Source organism: Lepisma saccharinum, chromosome 6 (genome assembly GCF_977018435.1).
Source record: "Lepisma saccharinum chromosome 6, izLepSacc3.1, whole genome shotgun sequence".
Taxonomy (NCBI): Eukaryota; Metazoa; Arthropoda; class Insecta; order Zygentoma; family Lepismatidae; genus Lepisma; species Lepisma saccharinum.
Window position 1 is genome coordinate 63,319,437 of NC_139234.1, and position 12,899 is coordinate 63,332,335.

The following is a 12,899-nucleotide window of genomic DNA, read 5'->3' on the forward strand; positions in this document are numbered from 1 at the left end:
TTCTCTTCCAGTCAGGGATGGAATTTATTTACAATTCGAAGACCAAGATTGACCGATTAAAAGTTGCCTTCTAAAAATGTCCGCGAGTACGTTTACACTGCGGTTGTAGAAACCGTATCGCAGGAAATAAATCAGAACGCTGCTGTTCTCTCGTGGGCCATGTTCAAATACTCCCTTGTCGAAGAGTTACTGTACATAACGCTATGGACTATAGCCTATGGCGTCACGTTGAGTTCAAACAAACCCGTCACGTGTTGCTCCGGCATCCGATCCAGGAACCGCAGCCAATAGGTGCCGTCGATGAGGTAACGTGAGGCTGCTGTGTTTCCAGCAGATATCACAACAGGGACGGAAAGTGTTGCTACAACCAAGGGAAGGAACGCGCACGATAGCATGGGACTACATGGAGACGGGTAACGTGACTGCAGCGTTTGCGTTTCGCCCATTTCTACCTTGTAGATTCCCGAGACAGCCAGCACCTGTATTAGTCTTTCATGCTCACAAGTGGATAATTGTTTATCGTCAGGTCCGTATTCGATCCAAGTTGCGTATTGTTTCATTTCAATACGGAACTTGGACCCTAACAATTGGGCTGAAAAGTTCGTAGGCTAACATAGTAAAAAATATTTTTTTGACAAAATTCGATTTTATTATTCAATATAGTTGCCTTTGAGGGCGATACAACGATTATGGCGGTCATACAATTTTTTGATGACATTTTTATAGTACGATTTCTCTTTAGCCTCAAAATAGGCCTCAGTTTCGGCGATTACCTCTTCATCAGTGCTAAATTTCTTTCCAGCGAGCATTCTTTTAAGGTCTCCAAACAGGAAAAAGTCACTGGGGACCAGATCTTGAGAATATGGTGGATGGGGAATCAATTCGTAGTCTAATTCATATACTTTTGCCATCGTTTTCATTGATTTGTGACACGGTGCATTGTCTTGATGAAACAGCACATTTTTCTTCTTCAAATGGGGCCGTTTTTTCGTGATTTCATCCTTTAAACGCTCCAACAACGCTATGTAATAATCTCAGCTATCTCGATCAACTTCACTTTACGATCATTTAAAATTATTTTGTGGACTTTTTTGATGTTTTCGTCGGTAACAACCTCTTTGGGGCGTCCACTGCTTGCATCGTCTTCGATGCTCATTTCGCATCGTTTAAATTTAGCAAACCACTTCTCAACGGTTGATTTTCCTGGTGCAGAGTCCGAATAATGTTTATCAAGCCAAGCCTTGGCTTCAACAGTATTTTTTTTCGCCAAAAAGCAATGCTTTATTAACACACGAAATTCTTTTTTATTCATTTTTTCACAATAACAAAAGCTGCTTCACTCACAATGCTATATCTCACGAACTAATTATCCGGCAGCTGTGAAATTTATACACGTATCTTTTGAAGGTTAGTACTAAGTAAAAATCACGTGGATTTACTTCTAGTAACGCCATCTATGAGTCAGCCTACGAACTTTTCAGCCCAACTGTTATTTAAACTGATTCTGAAAAAAGGTTCCTGGGCCGTATTTAAATTGATCCTGGAATAAAGGTTCCTGGACCGAATTGAAATACTTTACTGATAAAAAGGTTCCTTACGGTCCAGAACCCATTTACGCTTGATGATTTTCTCTCCTGGACCGGAATTGAATTTATTTAAAATTCCTGGACCTTTAACAACCCTGACATTGTAGTGTTGGATTGATTTGATTTTTATTTGGCGTCGCATTTCTGACACTTTTGGCTAATCGCGACGACGAGGATGAGTGATAATATGATGGAATGAATGGATGAAGGATACCCATGCCCATGCCAGGATTCGAAACCGGGACCTCTGGCGTCGCAGCGCGCTGTTTTAACCACTCCGGCACAGAGGTCGGCACAATTTTCTGTCGGAAAGTCTCTGAGGACGTTTGTTTCTCTCTCGAAACCTGTGTTGAGTGTGAACTCGATACTGAAGTTGTACTAATGCTATTGTTACGTGCTTTTCTACCTCTCTATGCTAATTGCGACTTTATTAAAAATGCAATTCTATAAGTTAATCATTTCTCCTATAGTGCAATAGCTACTTCCGTCGCCTTGTAATCAAGGGAGTCCAGGATTCAAACCTCAATGAAGCTATTCTGCCCACAGGTTAGGACTCCACTTTAAACTGTAGGTTCAATTAGTAATTTCCGATGAAGAGGATGAATAATGAACTGATGCAATAAATGATGGCACGGTCAGAAAAAAGCTGCTATCGTGAAATTACTAAAACAAACCCTACTATTCCTGTAATTTATATTCCTTTTTTGGTAGCGGCGCCAACTTATATGGACCCGTGGGGCCAAAGTCCATCTAATAATTTGTATTCATTATTTATTATTATTATTATACATATTTGTTATCGTGACTTGTGGTGGAATGCTTATTGCAATCAGTAAATAACATCTATATTTTTTTAAAAAAAAAAGTTATGCATTGTTAGTGTGCATTAATATTATGATCATGGAAGGGAAGCTTTATAGGCTAATATGTTTTCTGAACTTATAACCTAAGTATTTGAGCCCACGCAATGTTTCTCAAAAGTTGGCGCCCCTGCTTTTCGACAGATAAGCCAGATAATAGTAAAAATCAAGGTTCAACACTTTTTTTTTATAAGGTGCAGGTTGTAGTAATTCCACAGTGTTTTTCAGTAAGTTCCTAACAACGTCAATATTATCTTTACTGTACGTTCAAACACCAATTGCTCTTTAGCTAGAATTCGATCCCAGAAACCTTAGCGTCGTAGCGTACGTTGACCACTCTGCCATGTAGGCCGATTGTGCTTCTCGTTATGTGAGTGATACATATTCTCTTCTTAAATTTACAACTTAGTAATTTCAAAGATCTGCAGTAATGGAACAAATTTGCAAACTTCATAGAAAGGTGGAGGCACATAGTGGCTCGGATCCCATTTTAAACTGTAGGTCCAGTCCCAATTAGCCTTACTGTGCATAAAGTGGACTTGAAACATCAATTCAATTCATCATCGAAATTTTTTTTTTGTTCCCATTATAAGAATGCGTATCTTAATATTAGAAATTGATAAGATACTAATTTTTTACATTTTTTGGTTGCTTTTTTGTCGAAGTTCATTGTATGTACGTTTCATGCATTAAACATACATATTAAAGTAGTGGGGATACCGGCAAAAGAATCCTTTGTTACAAGACTATGGTATTGGAATAGTGCGGTATCAGTGTTGAAATAGAAAAATCTTTATAAATAATATCGGGAATGAGGGCGCATATTCGAATTTTGATATTTAATGTAGATTTCGAAATGAATGTACTTATGCGTCGATTTCAAGTACCGAAGAATAGGTCAGGGTCTAACTTCTTGAAATCTAGAGGTACACACATGTCTGTGTCAGGAATCCCAATCCTTTTTCCTCTTGAGTAATATTATCGATCAATTTGCACCGTGCCGCCCCACCCTCCTCCAGCTCTTGTATGAGGCAAGTGCTTCCTTTTTCTACCGTAAACTGAGCCTATGCACCCCTTTCCTTCCAGTTTTTTTCGGATCTCAAGTTACCAGCACTACCCACTCCATCCTCTAGGTTGCTTGATAGGTATGCCCATTCTGTTCAGTGTTGCCATGTCCGTAAATGGTTTCCCCCCTACGTGACCTTGGACCTGCATTTGCGGCCATTTTTGCTTGGAAAGTTACTGGCAATAAGCATCTTCATCAGGAGTTAATGGTTTGTAGGATGGAACCAAGAATCACCTAGTACCCAGTGACGCAAATATATTATTTTCGAATAGGAAATTGAAACATTCAAATGCTGCATTTGAATTACATATTCTCTTACGTGAAGGTATTCATAGTTCTACTATAATGGGGTACTTCCAATATCATTAAAATTATTAAGCTAACCTTAGTTCTTTCAATATTTTCTTTCACTCTGCAATTTTAGCGCGCACAATTTAAGGTCCATCTTTTTATGAATGTTTACATTTTGCACAAATCAAAGATATTTGGTTATTTTGCATGGCTTTTCTGCCAATTTTAGCTAAGCGTGACGATGAAGATGGTGATTGATATAAGATGAGATGAATGGACAATCACAAACACATGGACAGGACACAACAACAGCAAACATCACAGGGGATTATTGTACAGGATGTGGGTCCAGACGCGAGGTCTCGTTAGCATCGGCGGAGTTCTGGAGAGGCCAGGGGGTTGCTGCCCCCCCAACTTAAAAAAGACTAAAAAATAACACATGATTAGGTTCAGTTACTATATTTTTGTTATGAAGTCATACCGCAAATCTTGACGTTTGACATGATGGTATGTGCGGTAATCGCGCCGCAATAGCGGGTCTTAGACGATTTGATTGATGTGTACAGTTTGAAGAAAGAAAAACGTAAAATGACTTTGTGTTGAGTCAACAGTTACTGCTGAGGCATCAAAAGAACTTTTCAATGTAATTTTTATAAAATTTCTGAAGCTTAGTAATTGTACCGTAACTTTTTTAACGTAATATGAGTATTGTATCAATAAAAAAATAATGAAATGCAATAATCGTACTGTTTTGCTTCTTTTAAAACTGACAACCAATATACTAATTACTATTTGTTTACTTAAGCGAGGAAATTTAACATTTTCAAATCTAAAAGGCATAAAACTCAGTGCTTTTAAGTTGTTTTTTTTAGGCCTCCGGACCCGTTATAAACTAGGGGATATTCAATACCTGAGGGTTATTGAATATCCCCTAGTTTATAATATCATATGCTTCGCCCAGAGTATGCCCCCCCCAAAGCAAAAGCTCAAACTCCGCCCATGCTCGTTAGTTTGCAAGAATGCAGTCCTGGGCGTATTGCGTGAAGAGAGGGTTGCACAAATCATTTATATTAATAATAATCACATTATAATAAAAATTATATTTAACATTTTATAAAATTTCTCAGCCCCTGTATTCAAGGGATCTCTGGTTTGATACAAACATTTATATAATTTACGATCACCATTCAATGAAGGTTTTTTTTCAATATGTATTTGAACCTTGTCCCGCACTTTGCGATTATAAAAGTTGATAGATGGTTGAATAATTTGACTTACCGCAAAGATGACGTTGCATGTTGATAAGATGATTTGGACGAAGGGACAGTCACAAAAACAGCACAGGCCGTGAATCCAGACGCCAGAGCCTCGCTAGTCTGCAAAATGCAGTCCAGGTTATACTACGTGGAATGGAGGTTGACATTTGCAAGTCTTCTGAAAGGGTCGCCCTTTTTTTACAATTATTTTTACATTAATTGAAGATGAAACATGCCAACAGATTCGTGTAAGACACAGTTAAGGCCTTCTAGTAATTATTTTTTGTCGTCTTGCTCTTTCTTCCAGTCTCCATCATTTCATTTTCCATGCCGTGGCTCAATTGGCAGTAGAAATAACGTTTCACTCCGTCACGTTCTTAGCACATTAGCATGTTCAAGCACCAGCTACGGACCGTTAACAGAATTGTAAACTTTAGTGACCAGAATTAGCGCGAAATGACATCAATTGGAAACACTTTCTCGCTAGCAAGCTGTTTACCAAATCCGTGCAGGCAGAGCTTGCTGTGGTGGAACAAAAGGTGAGTTTTAAGTCTTTGTAGGCCCGTTGACGATGACTGATGACTCTCAGGGTACTCTCCAACGAAGACGAAAGAATTCCTTCAAAAAGGGTATTTGAAAAGATGGAGAAACAACCTTAAAAGAAACAGGCAGCGAATTGATCATGAAAAAAAAATCTTTCAAAAAATTTCGAACTCACGCTGGATGGTGTAAAAAGAATACATAAAGAAAGTGCTTGGGAGGGAAAAAGGGGGTAACAAAACGGGACAAAAATTAGGTAATACTATTCGTGTATCCCTGTACCGTAAGAAGTGAGGTGGAAAAAAGAGAATTGTTTCTTTTTTATTATTATCGTTCCTCCCTTTCTCCTTTATATTCTTCTTTGAACGAGGACGATTAATGGCTAGACGTTCTGAAGAAACCTTGCTAAAACGATCCTGGGTTAAAAGGGAAGGAAAATAAGAAGTGCTGCTAAGATGTTGTTGAGTGAGGTTCCAAAGAGATCGAGCACTTTCAATTGTCGATGATGGGGCTCAGGGAATAACGAGATTTCGTTTATTGTGACAGCAACATAACAAAACATATTTATATGTAGAAGAATTGAAACAAAATGTTTCTGGTGTTGACTTAACGGTCATCACCGGGATAGAGAGGACGTAGCCAAGGGCGTATTTACGGGGGTCCGGCCCTCCCTGAAACTTACCAAGTACTAAAAATATATCTGTTTAGCATTTATTTGTGTACTCGAGGGTTGTTTATTTTCGCCGAAATTACTGGAAAGCAAGGATTAGATTGGTATCATACAGCTTTGAATTGCCTGTCCCTAAGAAGATTTATGCACACTGCTGCTTATAATAATATGCTTTGGTGCATAAAATATAATTAATATGTTGTATGATATTCAATAAATAATCAATTCTTTATCTTTTTGACATTCAATGTTACAGTTCTGTACGAAAGGAGACTAGTATCACATCAATTATTTTTATATAAGTTAGTCAACGGGCTGATCGACAGCCCAAGTCTCCTTCAAACATTACACTTTAATGCTAAGAAGGACATGTTGCGGTTCAGGCAGCCTTTTTATTACAGTAAATCCAACTCAACAGAACACCAGAATTCGCCCATTCTAAGACTATGTATTAAACGTAATGAAATAGTCAGAAACGGTGGAGACTTGGATTTCGCTATGCCATTCATGCAATTCCTGTGCGTCCTTCGAAGAATATCATGAACAAAATCAAATAATTATAGATGTTTTCTGTGTACAGGGCATGTTTGTAAATACAATTATGCCTGTATGTGTGTATATTTGTTTATATAGGAGTATTTACATGTGTATAGTTATAAATGTCTCAGTCTGTATATAGATATGTATCTTGTTCTACCTCAGTGAATATCATTTTTGGATTTATGTTCTCTAGAATACTTGTGCTGGTGTTCTTTATAAAACGATTATTGTAGTTTTGCTCTCCTTCTTCTTCTTTTGTTTTGTATTGTTGTGATTATAATTTTTAATTGTTCAATATATATATATATATATATATATATATATATATATATGTGTGTGTGTGTGTGTGTGTGTGTGTGTGTGTGTGTGTGTGTGTGTGTGTGTGTGTGTGTGTGTGTGTGTGTGTGTGTGTAAACCTATTGTAATTGGAATGAAAGCTCTGTTATAGGTGAAATACTTGTAAATTAATAAATTAGTTTCCTTGCCAGGGGAGTTGTTTTTATACAAATTTTATCAATCTTTACACGTAAGCTAGGTAATGAATACGTACTGTAATATCCCTATTCTTATATCTTCCTTTTTTAGCTATTCATGTACAGTATTAATTAATTTACATATTATGAATAGACCAATAAATTATATTAACATATTAATTTAATGATATTATTATTATTATTATTATTATATCTCAGACATTTGGTTCGGACTCCTACCAAAGTATATTATAGATAATAATAATAATTTGATATGAAATCAGGTGGTACTCTACCGCGCTTGCCTCAAGCAGTTGCGGCGCTAACGTAATCCAACTGTAGCTTTTTAGAGAAAAATATTGGTGTGTAAGGTGTGCTAAGCAACCAAATGCCAACCTTTCTTCCACGTACTACACCATGGACTGCATTTCGCAGACTAACGAGGCTCTGGCGTCTAAACTCACTGCTAGTGTAATTCTATCATATGTGGGACATGTGTTTTGTCCTGTCCAATGTTTTTTTTTTCTGTTCGTCCATCTGATCTGATCACCATTCATCCCCATCGTCGCGACTAGCCGAAAAGAGGGGAAAAGCGAAGTAAAATAACGTGATTCAATCAGGGAATCAATTAATCAGAAAATAATATTTTGACTACAAATATAGGATGGCATCATAATTAGCATACGTATATAATATTCTGTATTAAAACTTCCTAATTTCTGAGAATTTTTAAGTATGCCTACAACCAATTACCGCTCTGCTACCCCCTTTCCCCATTCCCAGTCCCTCTTCCCAAGTTTTTTATTCAACTGTTTTACTAGTATGGTCGGGAACAAAATCTTGTACAATCAACCGCAAATATAATGGTGAGCGAATCGTTCATTGTTATTTTAGTTTTTATTTGCGTCTACACCCTAGTGTTTTAAAAATAATTAGTTATACTACAGCAAAGGTTTTCCCCTGCTTATTACGCAGATAAATGTGTTTTCTCGGGATAACAACAACAAAAAAAGTTTCCGGTAACCAATCATTTTTTTAAATAGGCGACACACGTTTTTTTATTTATATATATATGTATCGATACCGCGCTCTCTACGACCGGATCAAGAAAGTGTGGGGCGTTACCCCCACACCCCCTATACGCCTTCATGGCGTGGTGCTATGCACAGGGGAGCACTTTACCTTTTTTTTTTTTTTTTACCGCGCTCTCTTGATATCGCACCCTTGGATTTCTTCTTCTGGGGGTATGTCAAATATTGTGTCTACCTCACTCCTGTTCCAGATGTTGCTACTCTTCGAAGAAGAAAATCGGAGAGTGTCCTAACTGTTACTGGTGATATGCTGGGGCGTGTATGGGCAGAAGTGGATTACCGCCTTGATGTTCTGAGAGCAACTAGAGGGGCGCACATTGAGGTGTGTGGCATATAAACGTGGAGAGTTGTAGCTCATTTTGCATCAACAGCATTGTTCTATTGCATGTAGTTTCCAAGCTATGTTTTTTTGTAATGGTACCGGGACTTTAGGAACACCCTCTGCTTGCCTAAACGAAACGTAGAACGTGGGTTCTTGATCTGACTCCTAATTTTCAGGTGAAACAAGGTAAATAATTTATGTCGTATAAAACTGGAATTTTCTGTCCTAAACTTCAACCATTTTTACGCTTGTAGTTTCGGTAGTCTGGGAGGTGGATCCTAGCTCTAGTAGTTCGACACAGATGGCAAATGATCACCTCATATCTGACCTCCGTGGCGGAGTGGTTATTACAGCGCGCTACAACATCAATGGTCCGATTCGAACTCTGGTGTTCTTTGTGAGTGTCATTTCATCATATCCATCACTCATTAACATTTTCTCGATTAGCCAACAGTGGCAGAAAGTAAAATAAACTAAATCAATCTATTAACGTTCGCCACAGAAAGGTTTTTGGCGAAGCCCTTGAACCTACGTTTTCCTGTCAGTGTGACATTTTAAAAAATTCCCATTGAAATTAATTTACAAAAATGTATTTGAGCTATTGTTCCTTTTTGGTCCCCCAATACATCACGTGCTAAAGGGTAATGTAATATACGAAAAATATGTAGAAATTTGGAATGCCAGATTGTACGTCATGGTCTTCGATCAATGACAATTTCACTTTCATACAGAAAATGTCATTATACAATATGGAGTGCATACGAGCCTGGACAGGAATTTATAAAGATTTTTACATCGAGGGTGTAAGGTCGATTTTAGGGGTGTAAATACATATTTACATATTTAACACTAAAATGACCGTAAATTGGACTTTTGTGAAAAAATGTAGGGCGTGTCCGAGCAATTTTTATGTTAGGAAAGTGCTCGAATGATAACTCACCGAGCTTGGGAATGATAATATGAAAGGAAAATGATTTACAATATTGACCAAACGCCACTACATTGCCAATACTTGCAACTAGTAATTAGAATTTCCCCCTATAATCTCCCCGGGAACGAAATTCCCCTTTTACACCACCTTTTCAAATACCACCATGGTTCATGTGATCCGTTGTGCTTGAGAATGCAAAGCTTCCACATTCGCTAGCCTGACACTGACACCTGTTTTATCTGCAGAATCAGGTTTCTTGACACCGTGCTAAGGTGCTGACGCCTTCAACTGGTGTAGCTATCGCGAGCAGAAATCGGACAGCAACGACTCTGCTTCGGGGAAATAGATTTTTCACTGACAATTTGCAAGTTACCAATGTGTAAAAACCAACACACATGCTAATTATCGTCTGAATATAGTGGAACGCAGGGTAACTATCTCCTATCCATCGTTCCTTGCTTGAAGAAATTCTTCACAACAGTGTTATCTCGCGCAACATGTAGAATGGGGTCAGAGTGACCCGCTTTCTTTAAATTTTGGTTGAATGGAATTATTTATTATTGTGATTATTTTGGGCCTCCCCGATAGCGCAGTGGTAGCATTGTCGCCTTGTAGTCAAGGGGTCCCGGGTTCGATTCCCGGTTGAGGCACATAGTGGTTCGGATCCCACTCTAAACTGTAGGTCCAATCCCAATTAGCCTTACTGTGCATAAACTGGATTTAAAGCACCAAATCGATCTATCTGTGATTATTTTGAGACAGGCCGCTTGCGATATGCTTTAACTTGTCCCTGTTCCAAAGAAAAATATTCTACTTGTAGAATGGTGACCTTTGCACATTTGTGAATGATGTATGTTGATTTTAGTAAATTTGTGGGCGGTGAAAATAAAATGCATATGAACCACGTGTAAAAATATTTAATTATAGTAATAAAAAATATTTACACAAAAATATTATAATGGGTCATGATGAGTCTAACCTATACCAAGAATGTCACAGAAATTGCAGCTTAGTACGACACTTGGTGGATTAATTTGGTTTATTTTACTTCGCTTTTCTGCAATGATATAATGAAGGAAAACTCAGACAATATGAAAATTGATGGTTAAGTGGAAGAAAATGCATTATAGCCTTTGCCATGTATACAAAGCCAAAAAAATAATAATATATAAATAAAACATTTGAAGCATGAACTTGCGTGCAGAATTTTAGAATATGGATGAATTATGTTGCAAAATTTTGGAATGGAAAATAGAGGCGTAGAGATAGTTTTGTTTTGCTTGGGCCCCAACTTTTCATTAAAATAAACAGTGTGTTAGAAAATTGTAAGGGACAAATATTACTAAAACAACAATTTACGCAAGGTATATCAATTGTGTCATAAAGTACTATATTTACCATTAATACCAATCGATAAAATATTAATGGTTCAACAAGGACCTTACAATCGAATACGTCTGGACTTTTTTACAAACACATTGTGTGTTCTGTAAGTTGTTCACAGTTCTCATTGTCAACTCAATCCTCCTGGAAAAGTGGCAGTGGTCCACAGCCATCTGGTCAAAAATTGTTTGTTGCACTGAGCACTAACCATATCAATTCGTTTCTTCATTGTGACTTTTCCATCGTTGGTTGCTTCCAAATGGAAATTTCAAGCTCAAAGAATGAAAGTATGATTTTCAAGTTCAGCAGTGTATGTGCTATCAAGTATTGTGCAAATATCATCGATTTATTGCTCAATATTATTTTTAATATTTAGCATCGCTTATGTTTCACTTTTTGGCTAATCGCGACAATGAGGATGAGTGATTAGATTAAATCGATGACGGGATATTCCCAAACATTACGAGTATACCTGTACCAAGATAGGGACTCAAACCCGGGAACTTGGGTAGCGAGATCGAAAATTATAGATAATTGGGTATAATTTCGGGAGGTGCACGGCGCCCCGCGTCCCGGTAGGCACACTTTCTGTATTGGGTTAGGCTGGGTCGGAATCATTCGCGTTTCTTGATGGCCTAGGCTACGTTTTGCTAGATGAATATGGATATTTTATTGGGATAGAAATTTAATTTGGTTTCAGAAAATTGTGAGATATAACTCTAGGATGTTCAAACAAATGTTTGCTGTTAAAGAAATAAACATAAAAGAACTTTCTGCTGTAAAATGTTCCCCCCCCCCCAAGCAGCCTAGAACATCCATGTAAGCTTTTAGATAAGAGGATTTTCCTTGTATACTTCGAATGCAAAGTGCAAAATAACCCTATGCTCAGAGACGCAACCCCCAAAATTATTTAATTCATTCGGTACTAAAAGATTGCATTTATTTCTGAAGGTTGGTTTCCAAGTAACATGTGGCGCGTGGGTTTAAAACCTGGCTTAAGAATCGGTAACATTGTCTCGAATGTTAGGCACTCACTCGCAGGCTGCGAAATCCTGGAGGAGACGGGGGATTTCCCCCACCAACAATCTTGCCCTCAAAAATCCCCCACCAAAAAATAACGGGAGGAAGAGTTTTTGTTACAACAAACAAAAGATAAGCAATTACTTTTAATTTCAAATATACTGTACTAAGAATAATATCGAATGCATACACAAATTAGTGTAGTTGTGAGTGTTCAATGCTTTTTCTCTCTCAGGAGATCAACAACAACTCTACACCAATACGCACAATAAAAGTAAAACAGGAATGCAAGGCAATAATAACTATGAAATCTAATTGATTTATATTAACATAAAGCAAAAACTTAATAAAAACTTACACATAAAACCACTTCAATTATTTCATAATTTATTAACATCTTTAACCAGTTAGTAAAGGACGTAGTTTGCTACTTTATGATATCTGATATAAAAAAGTAACAATTTTTCTTGTAATTAATAATAATAATAATATATTTTAATTTAGTAATTTATTTTACTTTTAATAACATTATAAATATGTATATCCCATAATTTATATGTATGTTTGTGGGGGAGGGGGGATTTTTAGATTAAGATCTTTCTCCCCCCACCAGTCTTAAATTATTTCGCACCCTGCTCACTCGTCATTTCACTCTCACTGTCATGCAATATTGGAAGGTATGTGCATATTGAGTTTCTTTCTAAATTTCCTGAACATTAAAACAACTTTTACAGGGTATAAGTCAGAATGCAACGGATTTAGTTTTTCATTCTTGATTTCCTTCCCTTGTAATCTGTCCTACTTAAACTACGTTGCACAGCTGTACCGAAGCGTCGTTCTTCTGTTTAGTGCGATTTCCTGATAGGGGGC